Genomic DNA, 26,107 nt, shown 5'->3' with positions numbered 1-26,107 from the left:
AACCACACCTAAGAGAACTGATGATACATATTTCCTTAGAATGATTGAAGAAAGGCATGCCATCACCAGTGCAGTGCTCAACCCAGAAAAAAATCATGGTTGCTCCCCCAAGTATAAAATATTGTGTTATTTAATTGAATGGACTCGATGTTGTATAGAGAGTTACCTAAATGCAGATAACAGAAATGAACCATTTTTTATAAGTGGTGAATGTGATAAGTCACTTCACTGACACAGAGTCATTTAAAGATTTTTTTTAAAAGCATGCAATTACATCAGAAGCAGAGCTTGGAAACGATGCTTCTCAGAAGGGAAAAGGCATCATCAATTTCCATTAAAATCAAACTGACAAAATAATTTCCTCAACTTTTAAAGTCTTTCATAGAAATAACAGAGCTTTATTTCTTTCAGTCTTTGGTACCTTTGCTTGAACTGCCCAAGAAAGAGGGTGATTTTTTTTTAAAGACTAAGGTTAAAGAGACATAATTAAAAGAAAAGAAAAAATTAAATAGTTCAGTGTCCCAATAAATTGTGTCCTCCTAAGGAAACTACATTATATTAGAATAGATTATTATCTGGGGGTTCATTGGGAAAGTGCTGCTATCATGGTGGAAATGCAATTACATTGTGTTGGATGTTGATGAAGAGAAGGCCATTGAAGCCCAAAAGCCTCCTTATTCCCCTGTGTGCCTTTATCCCTGTGACATGAGCCACCTGGAGCCCTGTTTGTTCAGTTGCCCATCTGATAGAATCTCCTCATTTCCTGTGTGGTGGAAAATTATTTTATTCGGCAAGTGATTGAATCCTTCTTTGGAATGGAAATCACTGATGTGTTTGAGACAATGTATTTGGCACAAAGCACAGATGAGTTCTTGTATTCCTTTTTCTAGCAGACCTTGCCCAAAGCCTGCTGGTTGTTTTTTTTTTTTTTTTTTTTTTAAAGACAACAGAAGTGCTAAATGGGTTAGGTAGAGCAGAGATTGCTTTAGAATGTAAATGGTTTCTTTATTTTAACTTTATTTTCTGAAGAATTATTCTTTTCTAATGGGAGAAAGATGGGAGAGAGGGGGAAAAAAGCATCTCTTAGAACAGCTCAGTTTTAGGGGTGATTCAGCCCTTCTGTGAGGTCACAAAGCCATTCAAATCTAAGGGGACAGTTGCACATTATAGCGTGATGCTGGTGCTTGTGCTGAATGACTTTGCATTCAAGATGGTTAAAAGTGGGATATGTGCACTGTAAGAAAATTTGCCCTTTCTTTGAAATATAGTAATCCCAATGAGAAATAGAGACTTCTGAGTGTAGGAGGCTGAACTCGGCATATATTTTATCTTTCCTCATTTTCTTGTTCTAACAGGCCTTGCTTTTGCTCTTTGTGTTGAATGGGTTATGGCTTGTTCTCTATTTTTCTGTCGCTAACTCTAAGTTTATACAAACTCAGTTCCTTTAGATGATAAGGCTCACTCATCCTTCTGCCTAGCATGGAGATGAGCAAAATTTGACCAGATCAGACTAGATAGATGTCAACTCTGGTCACAGCCCCTTTATCTATAGTTTGGACTTCCAGCAATCTTAACTGGGCCTCTCTGGAAGTTGGCCAGAACCTGGAAAGAAACAAAGAAGGCCTTTGAGAGTTGGAAAGAACTATCACAGAGGCCATGGACTTTACCCTGTAGGAGAAGCACCAGGAGAGACAGGCAGATCCTTTAATCAGTAACCTTATTTGGTACACGGTTCTAATAGACTTCATCATCTGGCCTGCTGGCCCTCAGCAAATTATATGAGAGGCTATTAGCAGCAGGTCCATTGAGAGCCAGAAGAAATAATAGCCAAAGCTTGGAATGCAAGGGAGGAATAGAATTTTAAAAGACATATACAAAAACCCAAAAAAATCTCAGCAGTCTGAGGCCATTGGATGAAAAGGAAAACAGCTGTGTGGGCCACCAAAGCCCTAAGCACATCTCCTTTAAGACTAGGAATTGTCTTTCCTCTCTGTCTATGAACTGTCTTTCCTCTCTGTCTATATGTATTCCCAGCACTTAAGTCCATAAAGTTGTATAAGATAGATTCTACTCACTCCATCTGATTAAGAAGGCAGGAAAAAAAATTCATCCTTTAAAAAATGTAATTAAAAGACATGTGAGTAAATCCCTGACCACAGGATTACTGGATCTTATGGTCTGTTTATGTTTAACTTTATTAGAAACTGCTAAACCTCTCCAAAGTGACTGTACCATTTTGCATTGCCATCAGCAATGTTTCAGCTTCCATTGCTCTGCAGCCTCATCAGCATTTGGAATTATTAGGCTTTAAGCATTTTAATATTCTAATAGATACATCAGATCAGATCAAATCAGTCGCTCAGTCGTGTCTGACTCTTTGCGACCCCATGAATCGCAGCACGCCAGGCCTCCCTGTCCATCACCAACTCCCGGAGTTCACTCAGACTCACGTCGATCAAGTCAGTGATGCCATCCAGCCATCTCATCTGCTGTTGTCCCCTTCTCCTCTTGCCCCCAATCCCTCCCAGCATATTATTTTGGTTTTAATTTATATTTATCTAACCACTTATGATATGGAGTATCTTTTCATGTGCTTGTTTGTTATCGGTTTATCTTCTTTGGTGAGGTATTTGTTCAAATATTTTGCCTTTTTAAGAATTGGGTTACTTTTTTCTCCTTATTATCGAATTTTCAGAGTTCTTTATACATTCTGGGTACAAACCTTTTATTAGATCAGTATTTACTCAAGTGAAGTGAAACTTTATATTCACATAAAAACCTGCATATAAATGTTTCTAGTGGCTTTATTCATAACTGCTGAAAACTGGAAACAATCCAAGTATCTTGCAACTGGTGAATAATTAAAAAAAATTGTAGTACATCTGTAAAATGGACTACTACTCAGCAATAAAAATGAGAAAACTCCTCTGATTCACACAACAATATGGGTGAAACTCCAGTGCCTTATGTGAAGTAAAAGAAGTCAGGTTCAAATTGCTTTATATTGTCTGATTCCACTTATGTGACATTCTAGAAGAGGCCAAAATATAAGGGCAGAAAACAGATCAGTGGTTAGGAGCTGTGGGATGGTAACAGGGGTTGACTACAAAAGGGCAAGCAGGAAGGACGTTTGAAAGGTGACAGAACTATTTTTATTAACATATTGATTTTGTTGGTGCTTTGTCAACACTCATAGATCTAACATGACAGAAGGTGAATTTTATTCTGTATAAATCATGCCTCAGATTTTTAAAAGGACAAAAAGAAGAGTTGCAGGTATCAAAAGGAAGTAAGTTTTAAAGTCACTTGTTTGACTAAGTATGAAGAGAATGCTAGATTTCTAATTTATATTCACTCAAGACTTTGATATAGTTCCATTTATTCTGGCATTTAGTATTACTGCTGAAAGTCTAGAAAGTTTATTATCTTAGTGATTTTTTTTTCTAAAAAAGTTTTTTTGAATGAGGCTTGAAACTTCTACTTTAATTCTGAGAATGTGAAGAAATACAGTGTCATAAAAAAAACCAGGAAATTAATATGTGATAAGTATAGATTTTGTTCAAATTTCACAAAATTTTATGCTAGTGTCCATTATTTGTTTTCATACCCTATTCAAGATTTCATATTGCATTTAGTTGCATTGGACAGTTTTAGCTGCATGTAACAAATTCTAATAAACTCTCTTTTCATTTTTATTCTGTTACAAATATTTTCTAATTTTCCTTGTTATGGCTTCTTAGATACACCCGTCATTTAAAGGTGGAATTTAATTTCCAAGTACGTGGGTTTTTTAAAGTATCTTTGATATTAATTTCTCATTTGGATTTTAATTTCTCATTTAAATGGTTTCTTGTCTGTAATCACCTTCTGTGTTTTTTCAGTCTTTTAACTTTATTGAGGCTTTCAGTGGCTAAGTCAAAGATCTCTCTTGGTAAATGTCACATTGCACTTGAAAATATGTGGATTATTCACAAATATCTTTTGATACTGATTTCTAACATAATTCTAGAGTGATAAGAGAACAGACTCTGTATGATTTCAATACCTTTAGACCATGAAATTTTTGCAGCTTATTTTATGTCCCTGGATATGTTCCTGGTTTATAGTCTATGGGAATTTGAATAGAATTTGTATCCTGCTGTTGTGTGAAAATTGTATAAAACTTGATTATGCTAAATTGGTTCATAGTGCTTTTCAGGTCTACTATATCCTTCTACGTTTCTATCTATTCATTCTATTAATTTTTGAAAGTTTAATCTTATTCAAATTTAATATTGAAAATCCAACTAAAAATCTTAATTTATCTATTTAAAGAAATAAGTATAATATATAGTGGAACCATATGTAACTTTACTCTGTATTTTCCAAGTCTCTTGTAAATGTGTTATCATACTTTCACAATTTAAAAAATAAAAAAGAAATAAAAAATTGTGAAAGATACACTACTGTGGCTACCTTTCAAGGGGTGTTCAGTAAGCTAGAGTATTAAATGGTCATTAGAATTCTATAAGAAGTTTAATCCTGTTTTGAGGGGAACAAAATATGTTAATTACTTGATTTGGACTTGCAGGGAATTGTGAATGCAGCAGCATTAGGCCTTTGCTTAGCAGCGAGTTATTCATGTGATGGAAACATAGTTATGGTGGAAGAAGGGAGGAGAGAAAACTGGTCATCAAAAATAATCATCGGCTTCTCTGATTTTTCCTTAGTTCATGTGTGTACAAACCACAGACATGAATTACACTCTATTTTCCCCTTTTCTTTCTTATCCTCCTCTTCATCCTAGACCCATCCTTCATCAGACTTCATCAGTCCATCCTTCAGTTTGGAGCCACGTCTCTGTGATCCAGGCATATATCCAATAGCTCAGTCTCACAGTTTTACTTATTTCCTATGAATATTCCTACCTGTGTGAATTTGCTCATATTGGTCCCTTTGCCTAATATACACAACCCCTGTGACTCCTCTAATCTCTGATAGGCAAAATATATCTTTCAAGATCCAACTGAAAACCTGCCTCCTGCATGATCAATCACCCCATTTATAAGTGAATTTTCCCTCTATGTACTTAGTAGAGTTGCAAAGAATGTTTATTGCTTTGACTCCAAAGGCAGGAAGTAAAGTAAAAGAACAAATACATGCACATTACAGATGCTAGAGAAATGTTGAATGATGAACCCGGACCATTTGTTTGAAGCAGTAAAGTGTAGTAGTTAATACCATGGAGGTGCCACTTTGCTTAAGTTTGAATATAAATACTACCAGCTCTGCGGTATACTGCAAGAATACACAGAAGAACTGTACAAAAAAGATCTTCAAAACCCAGTTAATCACAATGGTGTGATCACTTACCTAGAGCCAGACATCCTGGAATGTGAAGTCAAGTGGACCTTAGGAAGCATCACTACGAACAAAGCTAGTGGAGGTAATGGAATCCCAGTTGAGCTGTTGTAGCCACGTGTTCCAGGAAACAAACCCACTCAGAAGGACAATGCAGATAGTGGAGTGCAGTTTATTACACTGGCGGGCCCAAGGCAGAGTCTCCTCTTAGCCAAGGACCCCTACCAGTTTTTGTGAAAACCTTATATACCCTAAGCGTATGTGCCTAAACCCACCTCCCCAGATTCCCTGAAACTAGTCTGAACAAAGAAAAAAGAAAGATACACTCAAAGTCAACCTGTGATTCATATGCCTTAAACCAAGGTAGTTAACAGTGGACAATTATCAATAGGCTTGTGGTCATTCCCCAATAAGCATAATAGAATGTATGATTCTATTTGGTCACACAGATACTTAGGGTATTCTTTTAGGCATGGAGAGCCCTGGGGCTCTTCCTTCCAGGGTTCTGGTTTTCCAGTTGGTATGTCGTTTCCATAGATACTGGGCATATAGCTCAAAGTCCACAGTCCAGCCCAAGATGGAGTCCTGCTTTCAAGATAGAGCCTGTTCTGTTTCCTCCTTCAGAGCTATTTAAAATCCTAAAAGATGATGCTGTGAAAGTAATGTACTCAATACGTCAGCAAATTTGGAAAACTTAGCAGTAGCCACAGGACTGGAAAAGGTCAGTTTTCATTCCAACCCCAAAGAAAAGCAATGCCAAAGAATGCTCAAACTACCGCACAATTGCACTCATCTCACATGCTAGTAAAGTAATGCTCAAAATTCTCCAAGCCAGGCTTCAGCAGTACGTGAACCATGAACTTCCAGATGTTCAAGCTGGTTTTAGAAAAGGCAGAGGAACCAGAGATCAAATTGCCAACATCCGCTGGATCTTCGAAAAAGTAAGAGAGTTCCAGAAAAACATCTATTTCTGCTTTATTGACTATGCCAAAGCCTTTGACTGTGTGGGTCACAATCAACTGTGGAAAATTCTGAAAGAGATGGGAATACCAGACCACCTGAAATGCCTCTTGAGAAACGTGCATGCAGGTCAGGAAGCAACAGTTAGAACTGGACATGGAACAACAGACTGGTTCCAAATAGGAAAAGGAGTATGTGAAGGCTGTATATTGTCACCCTGCTTATTTAACTTATATGCAGAGTACATCATGAGAAACGCTTCACTGGAGGAAGCACAAGCTGGAATTAAGATTGCTGGGAGAAATAATCTATAACCTCAGATATAGAGATGACACTACCCTTACAGCAGAAAGTGAAGAGGAACTAAAAAGCCTCTTGATGAAAGTGAAAGAGGAGAGTGAAAAAATTTGCTTAAAGCTCAACATTCAGAAAACGAAGATCATGGCATCTGGTCCCATCACTTCATGGCAAATAGATGGGGAAACAGCGGAAACAGTGGCTGACTTAATTTTTGGGGGCTCCAAAATCATTGCAGATGGTGATTGCAGGCATGAAATTAAAAGACGCTTACTCCTTGGAAGGAAAGTTATGACCAACCTAGATAGCATACTGAAAAGCAGAGACATTACTTTGCCAACAAAGGTCCGTCTACTCAAGGCTATGGTTTTTCCAGTGGTCACGTATGGATGTGAGAGTTGGACTATAAAGAAAGCTGAGCACCGAAGAATTGATGCTTTTGAACTGTGGTGTTGGAGAAGACTCTTGAGAGTTCCTTGGACTGCAAGGAGGTCCAACCAGTCCATCCTAAAGGAGATCAGTCCTGGGTGTTCACTGGAAGGACTGATGTTGAAGCTGAAACTCCAATAATTTGGCCACCTGATGCAAAGAGCTAACTCATTGGAAAAGACCCTGATGCTGGGGAAGATTGAGGGCAGGAGGAGAAGAGGACGACAGAGGATGAGATGGCTGGATGGCATCACCGACTCAATGGATGTGAGTTTGGGAGTTAGTTAGGCTTCTGGAGTTAGTGATGGACAGGGAGACCTGGCATGCTGCGGTTCATGGGGTTGCAAATAGTCTGACACAACTGAGCGACTGAACTGAATTACCAGCTCTGCGGTATACTGGCTATATTGGGCAAATTAACCTCAAAGTCTCAATTTTCTTATCTATAAACTGGCACTAATAATAGCACCTACCTGTAGTTGTGAATTAATCCAGGTTGCTCAGATGGTAAAGAATCTGCCTGCAATGCAGGAGACTCGGGATAAATTCCTGAGTCGGGAAGATCCCCTGGAGGAGGGCATGGCAACCCACTCCATTATTCTTGCTGGAGAATCCCATGGACAGAGGAGCCTGGTGGGCTACAGTCCGTGGGGTCGCAAAGAGCTGGACACGACTGAGACAACTGACCACACATGCACTATGTTACATAGCTGGCGTATCGGTATCCCCATGTAAGTGTTGGCTTTATTATTTTGAAGGTAACTTTAGTACTTAAAACTAATTCGAATCAGGCTAAATTGTCAATTCAAAGGATGTGTTTGTTTTCATGGGAATATTGCCATTAGGAGACATAGAAATATAAGATGGCATATATATTCATCCCATCCAGGTGTGTCAGAAGGATCATCACCACTGGTTCCATTATGGATTCTGACCTAGTTGCTCAGTCATGTCCGAGTTTTTGTGACCCCATGGACTGTAGCCGGCCAGGCTCCTCTGTCCGTGGGGATTCTCCATGCAAGAACACTGGAGTGGGTTGCCATTTCTTTCTCCAGGGGATCTTCCTGATCTAGGGAACCAACCCGGGTCTCCAGCATTGCAGGCAGATTCTTTACCATCGGAGCCACCAGGGAAGCCCAAGTATTCTAACCTAACTTGATGAAAATATATCACTGCAGCCCTTCATAATAGGACTTTAAAGGGGGTTGCACTGGTGGAGACAGGGTTAGGAGTAAGTCAGCTGCTATACCGATCTCTCTGAAGAGAGCCCTTAGAGCTGAACTGTTAAACTTGTAGCCATTTGATATTCTAGGCAGCTGCCTGAGACTGAACTTTGGTGCCCCACAGTGTAATTAACAGGCATACACACAGCTGCCTTGTCACAATTGGTCAGACTTGGCAGTGCACGCTGCAGAGGCGGGGTGGTGGCAGGGAGCACCCAAGATATGTTCACCACCTTAGGCATGGAGTTTTCCCATCAGCTCCATAAATCACACTGCAGCTGCACCCTGAGCACTTCTCAAGGCAGTGTGCCTGCTAATTTCTTAGCGTGGACCACCTACATTCCTCAAATCATAATGGGTTTCCATTCTCTAGCTCATCCAACAACAATCCCACTAGCTTGAACGCCTCCTTGATGCTATCAGTGTCAGCTGTGACTGGCTCATTAGCTTTTTTGTTTTTAATTGCCCTCTAAACCACACAAAGACAAGATTTTTCATCCCTGTTACCACAGGCCAGATAAATCTTGCTCAGGGAAGGAAGTGTAAGAGGAAGGGTGATGTCAGGAAAAAAGCACGGGACTTGGAATCAGAAGACCTCCCTTTTTGTTTTAGCTCATTAGTTATGTGACCTTGAGAAAGTTGTTTGTTCTCTCTGGAACTTTGTACCTTAATGTGTACAATTAAGAAAGTTAAGGTTAGAGAGGGCTTTATGGGATATTTGTGGCTTTGGGTTTCCACTACCCTTAAACCATTTCAGCAACTCTGGATCTTGGATCCCGGATGCAATGAAACCCCGTATAAGAATCTCAGAACTGTCCCTACCCTGAAACTGCTCCTTGCTAAGTAACCAACTCTTTTGTAAACTACGATTCATGTCTTTGAAACTTCCAGTTTACTTTGCTTTCTAGCCTTTCTTAATGGTGCTGCATAATCCTAACATGGGGCTGTATTCAGAATGCTCCAGCAGCTTTTGCTGAAACGCTCAAGAATGACAAGATCAATTCTAAGCCCAGGTTTGCTCCTCTGTTTAGGGTATACTCCTACCCTGGTCTTGCTCATCTATGTTATGGTTTTGACTTTTTATCTGTGTCAGCCATCCGGCTTCTAGTTTGAGAAACACTGTGTTGATTTTAGCTAGGCTCATTTAGCTCATTTCCCTTGTGGGGAAATGTTGTCTCACACTAGGGGCCTCCCCTAGAGCCAGAGAAACTGGCCCCTCCCTGACAGTCTCACTCAGTGACCTCTGCACATCCTTACCCAATTGAAATCAGGTTGGGAGTGCCTGAAAAGGAGATCAACAGCCTTAGGGTGTGTGTAGTCAGAAGGCTGAGACTCAGTAGACTCTAGTACTGCTGATTTTTCCTTGGGGGGTGAGAGATGTTTGTGGGTAAGAGCCAGTTATGTGCATCTCTTCCCCAGCTGCATTCAGTCATACCTGAATTGATACCTGTATGTTGGCGAGGGTGGAAGTATTTTCACTATGGAAATCGGTAAACTTTACTAATCAGGGATGTTTATTTTTTCTATCTTTTTTCTTTCTTTTGTTCAGATTAGATAATTTCTGTTGATCTGTCTTTTAAGTTCATTGGCTCTTTGCTCTGTCATCTCCAGTCTGCTATTATTGATCCCTTGGAGTGAATTTCTAATTTTGGTTATTGTGTTTTTCAATTCTAAACTTTACATTTTCTTCTTTATGTCTTTTCTTTCTTTCTTGTTTTATTATTTTTTTTTGAGACTTTCCCTTTTTCCAGTTGTCTCAAAAATATTCATGGTTGCTTGCTTCCAAGACCATTTTTATAATAGCTGTTTCAAAGTTACTATCAGATAATTACATCTGTGTTATTTTGACACTGGCATCTGTTGATTGTTTATTCTCATGTGAATTGAAATTTCCCTGGTTCTTTGTATGCCTAGGATTTTTGGATTGCATACTCAACATTTTGACTGTTATAAAACCCTGTGACAGATGTTAATATTTTAGCAATCAGCCTGGTTAGGTTTGGTATACAATTTCCAATCCACTTCTGTAGGCTAGTAGTTCCAATTTCAGTTCGATTTTCAAAGCCTTTGTATTGGTATTTGGATCTGTCCCAATTGTGTACCACTCAGTGGTCAGTGTAGGACCTCAACAGTAATTTCTCTTGTGGTTCAGTTCTCAGAGTTTTTGGCATGGTCATTGAGTTAAAGGTGATTAGGATCAGATCCACACATGCTCCCCTAGTGGGTGAGCCCAGGAGCTTATAAAACAATCTCATGGGGTCACTTTCCAGGAGTCTGCCCTCTATGTAATCTCCTCAATACTTTCTGGCTTCCAGGACTCCATTTTTAGTCTTCAAGACAGAAACTAGGGACTTTAGTTCTCCCTCTGCTATGCACATCTATACTTATGTCCACTTCCCAGGCCAAGCTGTAGGAAGAGAGAAGAGCACAACAACAAAAGAAGAATGGGAGTTTGCCCAAGGGGGTCAAGCTGTACTGATCAAAAATTATTTTGGTTCATGAAGGTTGCTCTGCCACCACTGCCCCTGAGTTGCTTGGGGTCTGGGCCACGAGATAGTGGAGAGAGAGAAAAGAAAACTACTTTGATCATTAGAGGTTTCTTACCCTGGTCTTAAAGTCAGGATTAGAGTTTCTCCTGCAACTTTCTATGTTCGTACTGATGCCTACTTTTGGGTTTTAGGCTATGTTGTATACAGCGTGGGGGACACCACAGGAGGACAATGGTAGGTAAACTTGCCATCAGTGGGGTGATACTTCAGATTTTGGTTTTCTTCCTCAATCTGCCTGCTACTATTTACTTTTCCTGGGGCTCCCAGGTGGCTCAGTGGTAAAGAATCCACCTGCCAATGCAGGAGACACAAGAGATGTGGGTAGTCCCTGGGTCAGGAAGATGCCCTGGAGGAGGAAATGGCAACCCACTCCAGTATTCTTGCCTGAAAAATTCCATGGATAGAGGAGCCTGGAGAGCTACAGTCCATGAGTACGCAAAGAGTTGGACATGACTGAACACGCATGCACACATTTACTTTTCAGCATCTTCAAATAGCTGCTTCATGAATCTGTCCAGGTTTTATAGCTGCATTAAGTGAGAGAGACAGGCTGGATTGCACTTACTCTTGCCTGCCTGGAGCTGAGGGCCCTTTGTTTTTTCCCTGAGATCCAGTGGTTAAACATTAGTCAGCACACTACTGGCTATTGTACAAAATGCAACTCTAAGTAAGGTCACTCCTTATGCAATCTCTCACCTTTCAGACAGGCCTACCATTTTCTCTCTGTGTGACTCTGAACAATTAGTTACTCTGCCACTCTTGGCTTCAATATTCTCATTGTAACTTGAGGATAATAAAAGTATATGCCTCATTGGTTTGTCATGAGATAATGAAGCACCTGGCATATAATACATGCTCAATAAATGGAAGTGATACTATTAAGAAATTAAGAAAGAACTTGTGTTTCCATCTCTTTCAGAAGAAGAGAGGTATGTATTTGGCCAGAAACAAAACCTAGACATGGAGAGGCCTTCTAGCATAAAGGTTTAGAGCTTGGACTTTGGAGCCAGCAGGCAAGGCTCAAACTAAGCTACATACGAGCTATGTGACATTGGGCAAGTCATTTCACCTTTCTGTGCCATCAGTAAAATGAGTACAATGATAGTGCATGCTTTACAGAGTTATTGGAAGGATTAAAGGAGATAAAACATGAAAAATGCTCATTAAATATTGGCCTTATTAATACTGTATCAACTGAGTTTAGTGTCTACTGTGATCTAGGCCCTGTAGGGCTATTTAATGCTTAGCTTATGGATGAAATGCCTATAGACAATGTGTGTGTGTGTATGCACATGCACAACACATATTGTGTACATATAAACACAAATGAATTTCATGTCATATACTGTATTATATATGTATGTGTATATATATATATATACACACACACACAGTCATCTATACAAACACACATACAATCATCTACATATTTATAAAATACCCATTAAATGGCCCTGTAGGCCCTAGCTCACAGTAGACACTACATTCTGCACCCCCCACCCCCTCACACACACACGCATGTTAAGGTGGCATTTTGGAACTTACTGTCAGCCTCCTTTCTCTTCCTAAGACACTTCCCAGTCACGTGGTCTCTGCAGGATTGCAGGGTCCAGAGCCACTGCCATGATCCACTTTAAAACACCTGACAATGCTTACTGGACTGTAACAAAGTGAAATTAATGGGAACACAGCTCATCTTTCCAGATTGACTTAGGGCTCTGTCACTTCCTGCTTAGAGCTGTGGTCCTCAATTCCCTTTGAGTTAACAGCTTGTGACTCTTGGGCCTGCCCTTTCCACGCCATGGGCCGACTGCTTGCTTACCCAGACTCTCCATGGGAGCAGCATGTGCATTGTTTCTGTGCAAATGGTGGCCGAAGCTAGAATTTCGAGAAGTGGTTTTGCTGATACATTGTTCTGTGGTTTGTCTAACACCCTTTTTCCAGAGCAGCACATTGCCTCTAATTTTCTTCTTTGGGTGTCTGGTTGGATTTAAAATTTTCCCTTTATTCAATCCTTGTCATTTTAAATTTTCTCTGTGCTCTAAGGATGTTGAGATTTCATTTTACAGCTTTGACAAAGAGTGGCATAATTGAATGTTTAATATTCAAAGCAGCAGCAACAGCCAGAGCCCTTCACGTGATAAGACCCTGTTCTCTGTGTCCCCAGCATCTGCCACCTTTGGGGAGAGAGCATGGTACAGTAGACAGAATTCTGCCCTAGCAGTCCAAAAACTGATGCCCAGTCCTGGATCTGACCTTTACTGCCTTGGAGTCATAGGGCAAGTCATATCACTGCTCAGAGTGTCATTTTCTGTCGTCTGAATACAGGCAGGCTCGGGATCACAGCCACAGAGCTCAGCTAAGGCCAGAGTGGAGCAGATGGAAACCAGCAAGAGCACATGATGCCCCGGGGGCCCCCCGCTGGGAAAAGCAAATAATTTAAGGAGCTGGTCTCCAGCCAATCTCCTTTGCTCTTCCTCCCTCAGGCTGATAAAAGCTCTGGAAAGATGCATTCTCTATGAAACATGGAGACTTGAGCCAGATCATTTTGGAGGCCTTTTAGTTCCCAAATTGGGAGATTATCATGGGAGAGACTGGGTATTAAAGCAGGTAGGGGAATATTGCTGAAACTGCTGCTGTTATGCTTGGGGGGTCCCAAGCAGGAAGAGAGAAAAATCTAGTCATTTAACGTTGTGGTTTTTGTTTCCTCATTTATGAAAGGGGGATAATAATATCTCCTCTGCTGAGTGCTCAGGGCAGCTGTGAAGAGCAAAGGCAATGATGCTGTGGCTGTGGTCCTGGGGGCACTCTCAAGCAGAAATCAGCTGCATTCAGGCCCCATGTGGGAAAATGTGTTCCTTTCCTGGCCTTCCCATGCTGGGCACCAAAATCTAACTGCATCTGCCAGGTGGCATCCACGCAGTCCAGTCAACAGTCCTTGAAGACCCCAGAAAGACTTTACTGAAAGAACTCAATGTAAGCAAGGATTACATAGAATTTAGTGTAATTTAAACTGAGGTGTAAAATTTCTCTATCAATCTATAGGCTACCCCGGTGGCTCAGTGGTAAAAAATCTGCCTGCAATGCAGGACTACAGGAGATACAGGTTCGATCCCTGGGTCAGGAAGATCCCCTAGAGAAGGGCATGGCAACCCACTCCAGTATTCTTGCCTGGAGAATCCCATGGACAGAGGAGCCTGGTGGGCTACAGTCCATGAGGTGGCAAAGAGTCGGACACAACTGAAGTGAATTAGCACGCAGTGTTAATTTCCAGTTTCCTCTTCACTAAGGAATTGGGGGAAGCGTTTAGCTCAGTGTAGTTTTGAAACTATTGAGGTTCTGGGTTTGTATGCTATTCTCCTCATCTAAGTCCTCCAGATCCTTTTCTTTGTGTCTTATGCTGTTTTGTCTCCTGCTGAGCTGCTCTGGGAAGAGTGCTTCCTTTGTATCAGAACCTTCATGAATCGACACAGGAAATTTACAATCCCTTGGCAAATATTTATAAAGTGTTGGCTCTATGTCAGGTAATGCACTAAACTGGAGAGTGGGGACAGAGAGTTTTTAAAATAAGTTCCTATCCTTTAGAAACTCAGAGTTTGGAGCAAAGGAGCCAAACTATTCAAGAAGTGAGATAAGCACTTGGATAATTTCATAGAGGAGGCCAGGGGAGCCTCACCCAGCATGGTTGAGGGTGCAGGTAGGGCTGGTTCAAGGAAGACTGCCATCTGAGCTGAGGGTCACAGGGGTAGTTGGAGCTTCCCTAGAGAAGGCGGTTGGAAGTAGGATTTTCCAGGCAGAGGAAGTAGTGTGCATCAAGGCAATGGGGGCATAGACAAGCATGGCATTTGCAGAGAGCTGCAGTAGCTTGGTTGACTCAGAAAAAGGGATTAAGGGGTGGAGTGATGGGAGATGAGGCTGGAGAGATAAGCAGAGGCTGGATCAGGAAGGACCTTGGGCATCATGCTGAAAGAAAGCTAGAAGGGTTTTAAGAAGGAAATCAACACGATTGGGGCTATGTTTTTGAGAATACAGTATTGAAAGAGAATTCAAGATTCTCAAGCATGATTCAGGGAGACCAGTTAGGACATAGGGCAGAAACCCACAATTTCCAATATGGCAGGCAGTTGAATTAAGGCAATAGCAGTGCAGATAGAGATTCGAACTTGCCTCTGCTGAAGCAGTAGTAACTTGGGTCTAAGGGTGATGTTGGCTAAGTGCTCTAAAATTCAAGGCATTTAAGGACTGGGGAAAAAGCCCTGGATCTGTCTCAAAGGAAGTCACTGGTACCAGGACCAAGAATCAGGATAGCAGGAAGTGATGATGGCAATGCTGTCATGTGCAGAGTCCAGAAGAGCTTTAGCAGTACTGTATATTGAGGTCAAGTGCAGGTCAGTTGATATTTTTATGTTGCTTTGCTTGTATCAATATTAAAAACTAGTATTTGTGTCTTGTTGGCCTATACAACGTTCCAAGCATTTTGAGTAGACGGTTAAAAACCAGGAGATTGGGACTTCCCTGGGGGTTCAGCAGTTAAGACACTGTGCTTCCAATTCTGGGGGTGCAGGTTCGATCCCTGGTTAGATACCTCCTGCTGCATGGTGTGCACCCCTGTCCCCCGCACCAAAAACAAGCCAGGAGGTTTTCCATTTTGATAATCCAGGTTTCTGGTTTCTCTGGAGAATCCAGAAGATCTGGCTGCACTAGGCCTGCATTCGTTCATGGTCATGATCAGCTCAAGCTGAGTAGCTGCTGCTGCCTTTAGAGGTAGTACTGCTTTTCAATCTGCCATGAACCTGCCCTCACCCTCTTTCGTGGCCCGATTGACCAGTATAAACTTTCAACTTGTGATCCCCAGGTTATCTCAGGCTGGGATTTAAAGGGAGCTCAAAGCAGCTGGATTGCTCATACAGGACAGTCTTTATCTTCATACTGAAAAGAAGAGGCATTCCAAAAAAATCCAGTGACTAGACTTTTAAATGTTGTCTTGATAACAAACATATTCAGTTCAGTTCAGTTCAGTCGCTCAGTCGTGTCCGACTCTTTGCGACCCCATGAATCTCAGCACGCCAGGCCTCCCTGTCCCTCACCAACACCCGGAGTTCACACAGACTCATGTCCATCGAGTCAGTGATGCCATCCAGCCATCTCATCTTCTGTCATCCCCTTCTCCTCCTGCCCCTAATCGCTCCCAGCATCAGAGTCTTTTCCAATGAGTCAACTCTTCGCATGAGGTGGCCAAAGTACTGGAGTTTCAGCTTTAGCATCATTCCTTCCAAAGAAATCCCAGGGCTGATCTCCTTCAGAATGGACTGGTTGGATCTCCTTGCAGTCCAAGGGACTCTCAAGAGTCTTCTCTAACACCACAGTTCAAAAGCATCAATTCTTCGGTGCTCAGCTTTCTTCACAGTCCAAGTCTCACATCCATACATGACCACTGGAAAAACCATAGTCTTGACTGGACGGACCTTTGTTGGCAAAGTAATGTCTCTGCTTTTGAATATGCTATCTAGGTTGGTCATAACTTTCCTTCCAAGGAGTAAGGGTCTTTTAATTTCATGGCTGCAATCACCATCTGCAGTGATTTTGGAGCCCAAAAAATAAAGTCTACCACTGTTTCCCCTGTTTCCCCATCTATTTCCGATAAAGTGATGGGATGGGACCAGATGCCATGATCTCGTTTCTGAATGTTGAGCTTTAAGCCAACTTTTTCACTCTCCTCTTTCACTTTCATCAAGAGGCTTTTGAGTTCCTCTTCACTTTCTGCCATAAGGGTGGTGTCATCTGCATATCTGAGGTTATTGATATTTCTCCCAGCAATCTTGATTCCAGCTTGTGCTTCTTCCAGCCCAGCATTTCTCATGATGTACTCTGCATATAAGTTAAATAAGCAGGGTGACAATATACAGCCTTGACGAACTCCTTTTCCTATTCAGAAACAAACATTTTGGGCCTTTAAAAAGATTCCTTAAATGTGGAATCTTTTCAAAGTCCTTTTATGAAATATTTTTGTATTGCTCTGTATTGTGATTGTTTACATAGATATCTTTCCCACATATCTTGTGATTCTGTGCCTTTTCCTTAATGGTGGGTATGAAATTTTAAAAGGTGCTGAATATACACATCTGTTGAAAGAAACAAATGGGGGGAGGTAAGACTGCTTCTCCTCTTTCTTACTGGGGGCACCAGGTGAGATTATGTATGTCAAAACACATAGCACAAAGCCTAGCACACAGTATATGAGCAAATCATTTTTTCCTCCCTGTGTAAAAAAGTGCTTAAGGATCAGACCTTTGGCAAAAGCTGGTTTCCTTCCTTCCTTCTTCCGCTTCTCTGGTATCTATGTTCCTTTGACCATAATAGCAGGGCTCTCACATGCAATCTCTCCCACTCAGAATGGCACTATATTCAATTCATTGATTGTATATTATAAGCCTATGACGTATACAGCTCTGTAGTAGGGACTGCAGGGTTACCAGGGTCGTTAGATCCACTTGCTCTTGCTTGGTAGGGGAAATTGGACATATAATCAAGGAGCTGAATATATACAAAGCAAACTGTTCTGTGTTCCACAAGACAGAAGAGACAGAATGCCCCAACCATTTTTGAGGGAGGTTGGAGGAATCAGAAGAGGCTTCCTGAAGGAGGTGAGACCAAAGATGGCACTGAAAAGAGAAAGATTTCAGCACATAGAGGTGGACTGGCTGCAGAGGCAGCTCTCCACCTGCAGGAAATGTTTCCCTTGGAATCGTGCCTGGTTGTCAGAGGCCTTTTAAAAGTCTAAATAAAGTAGACAGACTGGTTCCTTTTTTGCCAAGAGGTATATTTACCCTCTGAGAATTCTGTAAATGAATGATGCAAAAGCAAACAAAAACCCCAAAGTATCACACTTAACTAGGTCATGATACCATGATATTCGAACTATTGAACTGATATTTCTTTGCTTATAGCTGAAACTCATCCTGCAAATATTTATTGAGCATTTATTATGTGCCAGGCACTGGCCCTGTTGCAAGATATTGGGGCATGTTAAAGTGAATATGATACAGGCTATGCTCTCAAAAAGCCTCTAATTTATTGAGACAGATATGAAAACTATGCAATGTGGTAAGTAGTCTAAAAGGGGTCTGATCAGAGTATTGTGAATGTGCAGAGGAGGCAATAATTAATTCTGTAGAGAAGGTGAGGCAAAGTGTCATGAAAGAGGCGATTTTTTTTTTGTGGACCTTGATGAATAAGTAGGATTTCTCAAGACAGAGAAGGGGGGAAAGAAAGAATTAATATTAATCAGAGCCAAGAACTTTGCACTTAGCCCTCAATGAAATTTGTGATCCAGGTATTACTGTTTTTATTTTGCAGATGAGGAGACCAAGGCCTCAAGAGACTAATTGACTCATTTGAGGCCACACAGCTAATCAATGTCTGGTCAGGGTCGGAGACAGGCTTTAAATTCAAGCCTCTGTGGCTCCACTATACAAAGTTGCCTTCATGATGAAGAAGCTGGTGCCAGTGGGGATATGGAATGGTATGCTGGGCAGAAGCAAAAGTTTTGCTGGAAATTGGCAGAATTTGCGTCAGTGCAGTCTCACTTCAGCTGTGACGGTGATTGCCTGACTTGAGAGCACTTTAGGAATTATTATCTTCTTTTAGACCTGTTTTTGAAGTGGGAGTTGTTCAGTGTCTGCTTACATCCACTGTAACATTCAGTTCAACAAGCACTTATTGACTGAACTTCAGCACAAGGGGTTTGGGGCCTTTTGACCATCTTCACGATCATTTGTATAGTGATAGATTGGAACGATTCTTGGAAGGCTCTTTGTAGCCAAAGTCACCAGATTGATGATGCTATTTCCTGGTCCTCAGAGACAGAGAGACATGGCCTGAAAGTAAAGGCTGCAAGAACTTATTTTTCAAGATGTCACTCTCTTGAAAGTACAAAATGTTATCTATTTAATAGCCATTTAAAATCATTTCTTCAACAAGGGAAGGTTTAAATAAATAGGTATCTATTTAAATATTAAGGTATTTAAATAGGTATCTAAATAAAATTTTCAGTTTAGTTCAGTTGCTCAGTCATGTCCGACTCATTGCGACTCCATGAACTGCAGCATGCCAGGCCTCCCTGTCCATCACCAACTCCCGGAGTCCACCCCAAACCCATGTCCATCGAGTAGGTGATGCCATCCAACCATCTCATCCTCTGTCGTCCCCTTCTCCTCCTGCACTCAATCTTTCCCAGCATCAGGGTCTTTTCAAATGAGTCAGCTCTTTGCATCAGGTGGCCAAAGTATTGGAGTTTCAGCTTCAAAATCAGTCCTTCCAATGAACACCCGGGACTGATCTCCTTTAGGATGGACTGGATGGATCTTCTTGCAGTCCAAGGGACTCTCAAGAGTCTTCTCCAACACTACAGTTCAAAAGCATAAATTCTTCAGTGCTCAGCTTTCTTTATAGTCCAACTCTCACATCCATACGTGACCACTGGAAAAACCATAGCCTTGACTAGATGGACCTTTGTTGGCAAAGTAATGTCTTTACTTTTAAATATGCTGTCTAGGTTGGTCATAACTTTCCTTCCAAGGAGTAAGCGTGTTTTAATTTCATGGCTGCAATCACCATCTGCAGTGATTTTGGAGCCCCCAAAATTAAGTCAGCCACTGTTTCCACTGTTTCCCCATCTATTTGCCATGAAGTGATGGTACCGGATGCCATGATCTTAGTTTTCTGAATGTTGAGCTTTAAGCCAACTTTTTCACTCTCCTCTTTCACTTCCATCAAGAGGCTCTTTAGTTCTTCTTCACTTTCTGCCATAAGAGTGGTGTCATCTGCATATCTGAGGTTATTGATATTTTTCCCAGCAATCTTGATTCCAGCTTGTGCTTCCTCCAGCAAAGCGTTTCTCATGATGTACTCTGCATAGAAGTTAAATAAGCAGGGTGACAATATACAGCCTTGACGTACTCCTTTTCCTATTTGGAACCAGTCTGTTGTTCCATGTCCAGTTCTAACTGTTGCTTCCTGACCTGCATACAGGTTTCTCAAGGGGCAGGTCAGGTGGTCTGGTGTTCTCATCTCTTGAAGAATTTTCCACAGTTTATTGTGACCCACACAGTCAAAGGCTTTGGCATAGTCAATAAAGCAGATATAGATGTTTTTCTGGAACTCTCTTGCTTTTTCCATGATCCAGTGGATGTTGGCAATTTGATCTCTGGTTCCTCTGCCTTTTCTAAAACCAGCTTGAACATCTGGAAGTTCACGGATCACGTATTGCTCAAGCCTGGCTTGGAGAATTTTGAGCACTACTTTACTAGCGTGTGAGATGAGTACAATTGTGTGGTAGTTTGAGCATTCTTTGGCATTGCCTTTCTTTGGGGTTGCAATGAAAACTGACCTTTTCCAGTCCTGTGGCCACTGCTGAGTTTTCCAAATTTACTGGCATATTGAGTGCAGCACTTTCACTTCTTTCAATACATCTTTCAGGATTTGAAATAGCTCCACTGGAATTCCATCACCTCCACTACCTTTGTTCGTAGTGAGTAAGTAGTAAGGCCCACTTGACTTCACATTCCAGGATGTCTGGCTCTAGGTGAGTGATCACACCATCATGATTATCTGGGTCCTGAAGATCTTTTTTGTACAGTTCTTCTGTGTATTCTTGCCACCTCTTCTTAATCTCTTCTGCTTCTGTTAAGTCCATACCATTTCTGTCCTTTACTGAGCCCATCTTTGCATGAAATGTTCCCTTGGTATCTCTAATTTTCTTGAAGAGATCTCTAGTCTTTCCCATTGTCTTGTTTTCCTCTATTTCTTTGCATTGATTGCTGAGGAAGGCTTTCTTATCTCTCCTTGCTATTCTTTGGAACTCTGCATTCAGATGTTTATATCTTTCCTTTTCTCCTTTGCTTTTCACTTCTCTTCTTTTCACAGCTATTTGTAAGCCCTCCCCAGACAGCCAATTTGCTTTTTTGCATTTCTTTTCCATGGGGATGGTCTTGATTCCTGTCTCGTGTACAATGTCACAAACCTCCGTCCATAGTTCATCAGGCATTCTGTCTATCAGATCTAGTCCCTTAAATCTATTTCTCACTTCCACTGTATAATCATAAGGAATTTGATTTAGGTCATACCTGAATGGTCTAGTGGTTTTCCCTACTTTCTTCAATTTAAGTCTGAATTTGGCAAAAAGGAGTTCATGATCTGAGCCACAGTCAGCTCCCGGTCTTGTTTTAGCTGACTGTATAGAGCTTCTCCATCTTGGGCTTCAAAAAATATAATCAATCTGATTTTGGTGTCGACCATCTGGTCATGTCCATGTGTAGAGTCTTCTCTTGTGTTGTTGGAAGAGGGTGTTTGCTATGACCAGTGTGTTCTCTTGGCAGAACTCTATTAGCCTTTGCCCTGCTTCATTCTGTAGTCCAAGGCCAAATCCAGGTGTTTCTTGACTTCCTACTTTGCATTCCAGTCCCCTATAATGAAAAGGCCATCTTTTTTGGGTGTTAGTTCTAGAAGGTCTTGTAGATCTTCATAGAACTGTTCAACTTCAGCTTCTTCAGAGTTACTGGTAGGGGCATAGACTTAGATTACTGTGATATTGAATGGTTTGCCTTGGAAACAAACAGAGATCATTCTGTCATTTTTGAGATTGCATCCAAGTACTGCATTTCAGACTCTCTTGTTGACTGTGATGGCTACTCCATTTCTTCTAAGGGATTCCTGCCCACAGTAGTAGATATAATGGTCAGCTGAGTTAAATTCACCCATTCCAGTCCATCGTAGTTCACTGATTCCTAGAATGTTGATGTTCACTCTTGTCATCTCCTGTTTGACCACTTCCAGTTTGCCTTGATTCATGGACGTAACATTCCACGTTCCTATGCAATATTGCTCTTTATGGCATTGAACCCTGCTTCCATCACCAGTCCCATTCACAACTGGGTGTTGTTTTTGCTTTGGCTCCATCCCTCCACTGATCTCCATTCACAACTGGGTGTTGTTTTTGCTTTGGCTCCATCCCTCCACTGATCTCCAGTAGCATTTTGGGCACCTACCGACCTGGGGAGTTCATCTTTCAGTGTCCTATCTTTTTGCCTTTTCATACTGTTCATGGGGTTCTCGAGGCAAGAATACTGAAGTGGTTTGCCATTTCCTTCACCAGTGGACCACATTCTGTCAGACTTCTCCACCATGGCACGGCTGTCTTGGGTGCCTAAATAAATATTTATTTATTTATACAGATATTTATTTGTTTATTTAAATATATATCTGTATAGAGGACAGAAAAAACATGTATCTATAAACCTGCATGCATGCATATATGCATGTGTGCTGTGCTTAGTCACTCAGTCATGTTCAACTCTTTGTGACCCCATGGACTGTAACCCTCCAGGCTCCTCTGTCCATGGGGATTCTCCAGGCAAGAGTACTGGAGTGGGTTGCCATGCCCTCCTCCAGGGGAATCTTCCCAACCCAGGGAACAAACCCAAGTCCCCCACATTGCAGGATTCTTTACCATCTGAGCCACCAGGGATGCATATGTGAGTACTAACTCATTAGAATTTATATAGTAGCTTAACTGACAAAAATTACCTAAAAGCAATGTCTACTGTAATTCCCCACCTCTCTTAACAAAAACAAAAAATCTTCCCCCCTTTCTCCTTTGAGCAGATGAAATGTTTGACTCGGGACTGAAGAGGTTGTTAGTGAAGAGAAAAATGACAAAACCCTGCCTACTTTGCTGATGTGAAAAAACTTAGCAAATATTAGCAGACAGAAACCTCATGGCTACCCACAACAGCAGCATAGAACACGCAGCTAAAGAATTTCCCTACATCTCTCCATGGGGTGATCTTGGCCAAAGAATACAAAGTTTCAGTAATGTAAGATGAATGAGTTCTGGAGATTTAACGTCCAGCATGGTGACTATTGTTTAACTGTAGAATGACAGTTGTGTTAATTAGCTTGATTGTGATCATCATCATTGGTGTATATATATATATTCACCAAACATTAAGTTGTACACCTTAAATGCATACAATTTTTTGTTGATTATACCTGAATAAAGCTGAAAAAACTCCCACTGGTTAAAAGCTTAAAAGTGGTATATGTGTGCACACGTATGGACCTCCAAATTGTCAAGTCCTCTCAGTCCCTTATCTACAATAACTTTAAACTGTATCCTCTCCTATTATTCTCTGTTTCTAACTGGTTTCGAGTCTATTCCTGCATAGCTGTTCAAAATTGAACACTACTTTTTTCTTCCCAATTGTCTTTTAGAAAATAGATTTATTCTTTTTCTGATTAGATAACTAACATGTTTATTATTCAAAGTGCAAAAATAAAGTACAGAAAAATACAAGAAATAAAAGTAAAACATCACCTGAAATCTCACCACCCTGAGGTAACCAGCTTTCTATGTTGGTTACCATCCTTTCATTCATCTCCTGTATGTATTTACATACAAATACAATTTTGGTCATTTGCATGCCACCCTCCACTGCATAACCAGAGCTAACAAAAGGATGTGTATATCTTTCATCTCCTTCTTCAGGTCGTTATAGCTATGTTAAAAATAAATACTCATATATACACATAGGGTTTAAAAACCATTATTCATTTTTGAAGAAGCATCATATTATATACTTTCCTCTGCCTCTTGCTTTTCTTGCTCAACAGTGGAATCTCCAAGTTTACTGGAACAGATCTAGTTAATTCCTCTGAATGTCTGCACAGTATTCCATGGTATGGATATATAATTTATTTACTTATTTCTCTGTTACAGGGCATTCTTTCTGCTACTAGCTTTTTGCCATGATAGGAACAATGTTGCTATAAACATTCTTGTGTATGGATTTGTGTCAGTCACTTCAGTTCAGTCGCTCAGCCGTGTCCGACTCTTTGCGACCCATGGACTGCAGCATGCCAGGCTTCCCTGTCCATCATCAACTCCCGGAGTTTGCTCAAACTCATGTCCATCAAGTCGGTGATGCCATCCTACCATCTCTTCATGGATTTGTGTAAATCTCCTTATACTGTTATTTTTATTTCTTTGAGATACATTCACACCAGTGGAATTGTTGGAACCAAAGGTATGTGTGGTTTTCATTTTTATAGATATTCCTAAATTGCTTTCCCAAAAAACTATGCACAGCCACAGTACTGTAAGCAGTGTGATGAATGCTTCCTTCCCATCCTGCCAAGAATAGTTGTGAGTACTTAAATATTGGCCAATCTAATGGGTGAGAAAGAACTTAAGAATTTTTTTAAATTTACATATTCTCAAACTGCTATTGTTAAAGACCATTTGGTGTCTTGCAAAACCAACACGATATTGTAAAGCAATCATCCTCCAATTAAAAATTTTAAAATGTCAAAAAATATATCTCAAGGATTTGGATGTTCACGTGGGCCCCTTTGGAACACTGTAGCCCATAGACCCTATGCTACCTACTAATCAACCATGCTGGCTGTTTCTCCCCTAGGTTGTATGTACCATTATATCATAAACACTTTTTTGCTCTTAAAGCCCTCTGAGAGGGCGGGTGCATTCACAATGCCAAATATTAAAAAAAAAAAAAAAAAAAAGACGTTAAAAATTGAGGCTAATTCATGTTACCACATCTGGCCACAGATCCCTTGGAAAAGACTTAAAATTACAAGTGATCATGTTTTCTCCTGGCTATGAAAATGAATCTTGAATAAAAGAACCCAGCGAGTGCTTGCTTTGGAAGCACATATACTAAAATTGGAACAATACAGAGAAGATTAGCATGGCCCCTCAGCAAGGATGACATGCAAATTTGTGAAGCATTAAAAAAAAAAAAGAAGCCAGTGAATTGTTTATTTGGTACTTTTCATTATTTTATTAGTCTTCCACATGAATAGCAAAAAAATGACCTTGAACAATGCCAACTCTTACTTGTTAACCACCTAGTATTGTAGCTTAGACTTATTCATATCTAAAAAACTGTACTTTTCTGTTCTAATTTCATCTAGACAGAAACATGGTCTCTTTCAAGATAAATGTGGATATAAGCATTTCAGTTTTGTTTACATCAAAATTCAAAATTTTCTTTGACAAACTTTTATAGAGTCTCTACTATGTACACATATTTCCTGTCTCAGGGAGTTTATAATCTATTAAGAATTACAAGAGATGTGATGATAATGACATCTTTTATTGAGAGCTCAGTAGTACCAAACACCTTTTCTCCAGATGACTTCCTTTGGTCCTCAGAAGAAACTATTAAACTAGTAGTATTAGTATCTTAATTGTATATATCTTAATTGTATACATAAGTAAAGTGAGTCTTGGGGGAAGGGGTCAAATAAAATGACCAGTCACAGAACTTACAACAGTGGCATGGGGGATAAAGGCCAGGACTGTCTGATGCTGGAATTCTTAACTGACAAAACATCATAACGCAAAGTTTATTAAAGTGACTCTGGTGTGAAAACCTGCTGGTTAGCCTCCAAGAAACCAAAGTCTGGGGGTCCCTTGGGATAGGGGAATAGAGAAAGGGTTGCAGAGTTGACAGGTAAAGGAACTGATGAAAGGGCATCACCAGGTGTGGAGCCTGAGGCTGAATTTTACTCATGGGTGGAGACCTCACCTAGTTCAGTTATAGCAAGGACTGACAGACTGATAGCTCTTGTGATTCTGCAGGATATGGTGAATGATTGTTTTAAGTCAGTAGTGATTTAATTGATTAACCCCACTAACAAATAAGATAAGACAGAAGAGGGTAAGTAGCATAAAGGAGCTTTGCATAAAATGCCATTGGGATTCAGATAATACAAAATAAGGAAAAAAAGCTTTCATTTCCAGAATGCTTTCTCTATGCCAAGCATTGTGCTAAGTGCCTTACATGCAATCACTTAATCCTCACAACGCTTATCTTATGAAGTGGTATCTTTTCATGCCCATAGATAACTTTGAGAAGTTGTGTTTTGTCAAGGCCACACAGTTAGTAAGCAGTGGAGCTAGATTCAAGCCCAGATCTGTCTGGTTGTATCTCAAAGAGTATCTCGGTGCATGACTCAGGATAGTCATTATGAAGCAGGTGGCACTTGAGATGGACCCTAAAGGAAAGATAGGTGGTCACAGGCAGAGATTGTCCTAAGTAAGAGGACAGAGCCAGAACAAAGGTGCACATGTGGGGAGGTGTGGAGCTGAGTGCAGAAACAGCAAGTAGTACAGTTTGCGTAGAGCTTCATTTGGTTGCAGAACTACAGGGGAAGAGAAGATTGAAGAGTGCAGTTGAGACTACATTTTGGATGTCTCTGAATTCCAAACTGAAGAATTTGTACTATGTA

At 40.8% G+C, this 26,107-nt stretch overlaps 1 non-coding gene across 1 annotated transcript; it reads left to right on the top strand.

Annotated features, from left to right (window-relative positions):
• Positions 1-24,506: 24,506 nt before the first annotated feature.
• Positions 24,507-24,613, top strand: LOC112582465. The gene has a single exon (XR_003106994.3). It is a non-coding gene; the product is annotated as a U6 spliceosomal RNA (small nuclear RNA).
• The last annotated feature ends 1,494 nt before the right edge of the window (positions 24,614-26,107 follow it).

This window comes from Bubalus bubalis, chromosome X (assembly GCF_019923935.1).
Source record: "Bubalus bubalis isolate 160015118507 breed Murrah chromosome X, NDDB_SH_1, whole genome shotgun sequence".
NCBI lineage: Eukaryota > Metazoa > Chordata > Mammalia > Artiodactyla > Bovidae > Bubalus > Bubalus bubalis.
Note: the sequence above shows the minus strand (reverse complement) of the source record. Positions and strands in the feature narration are given on the sequence as shown.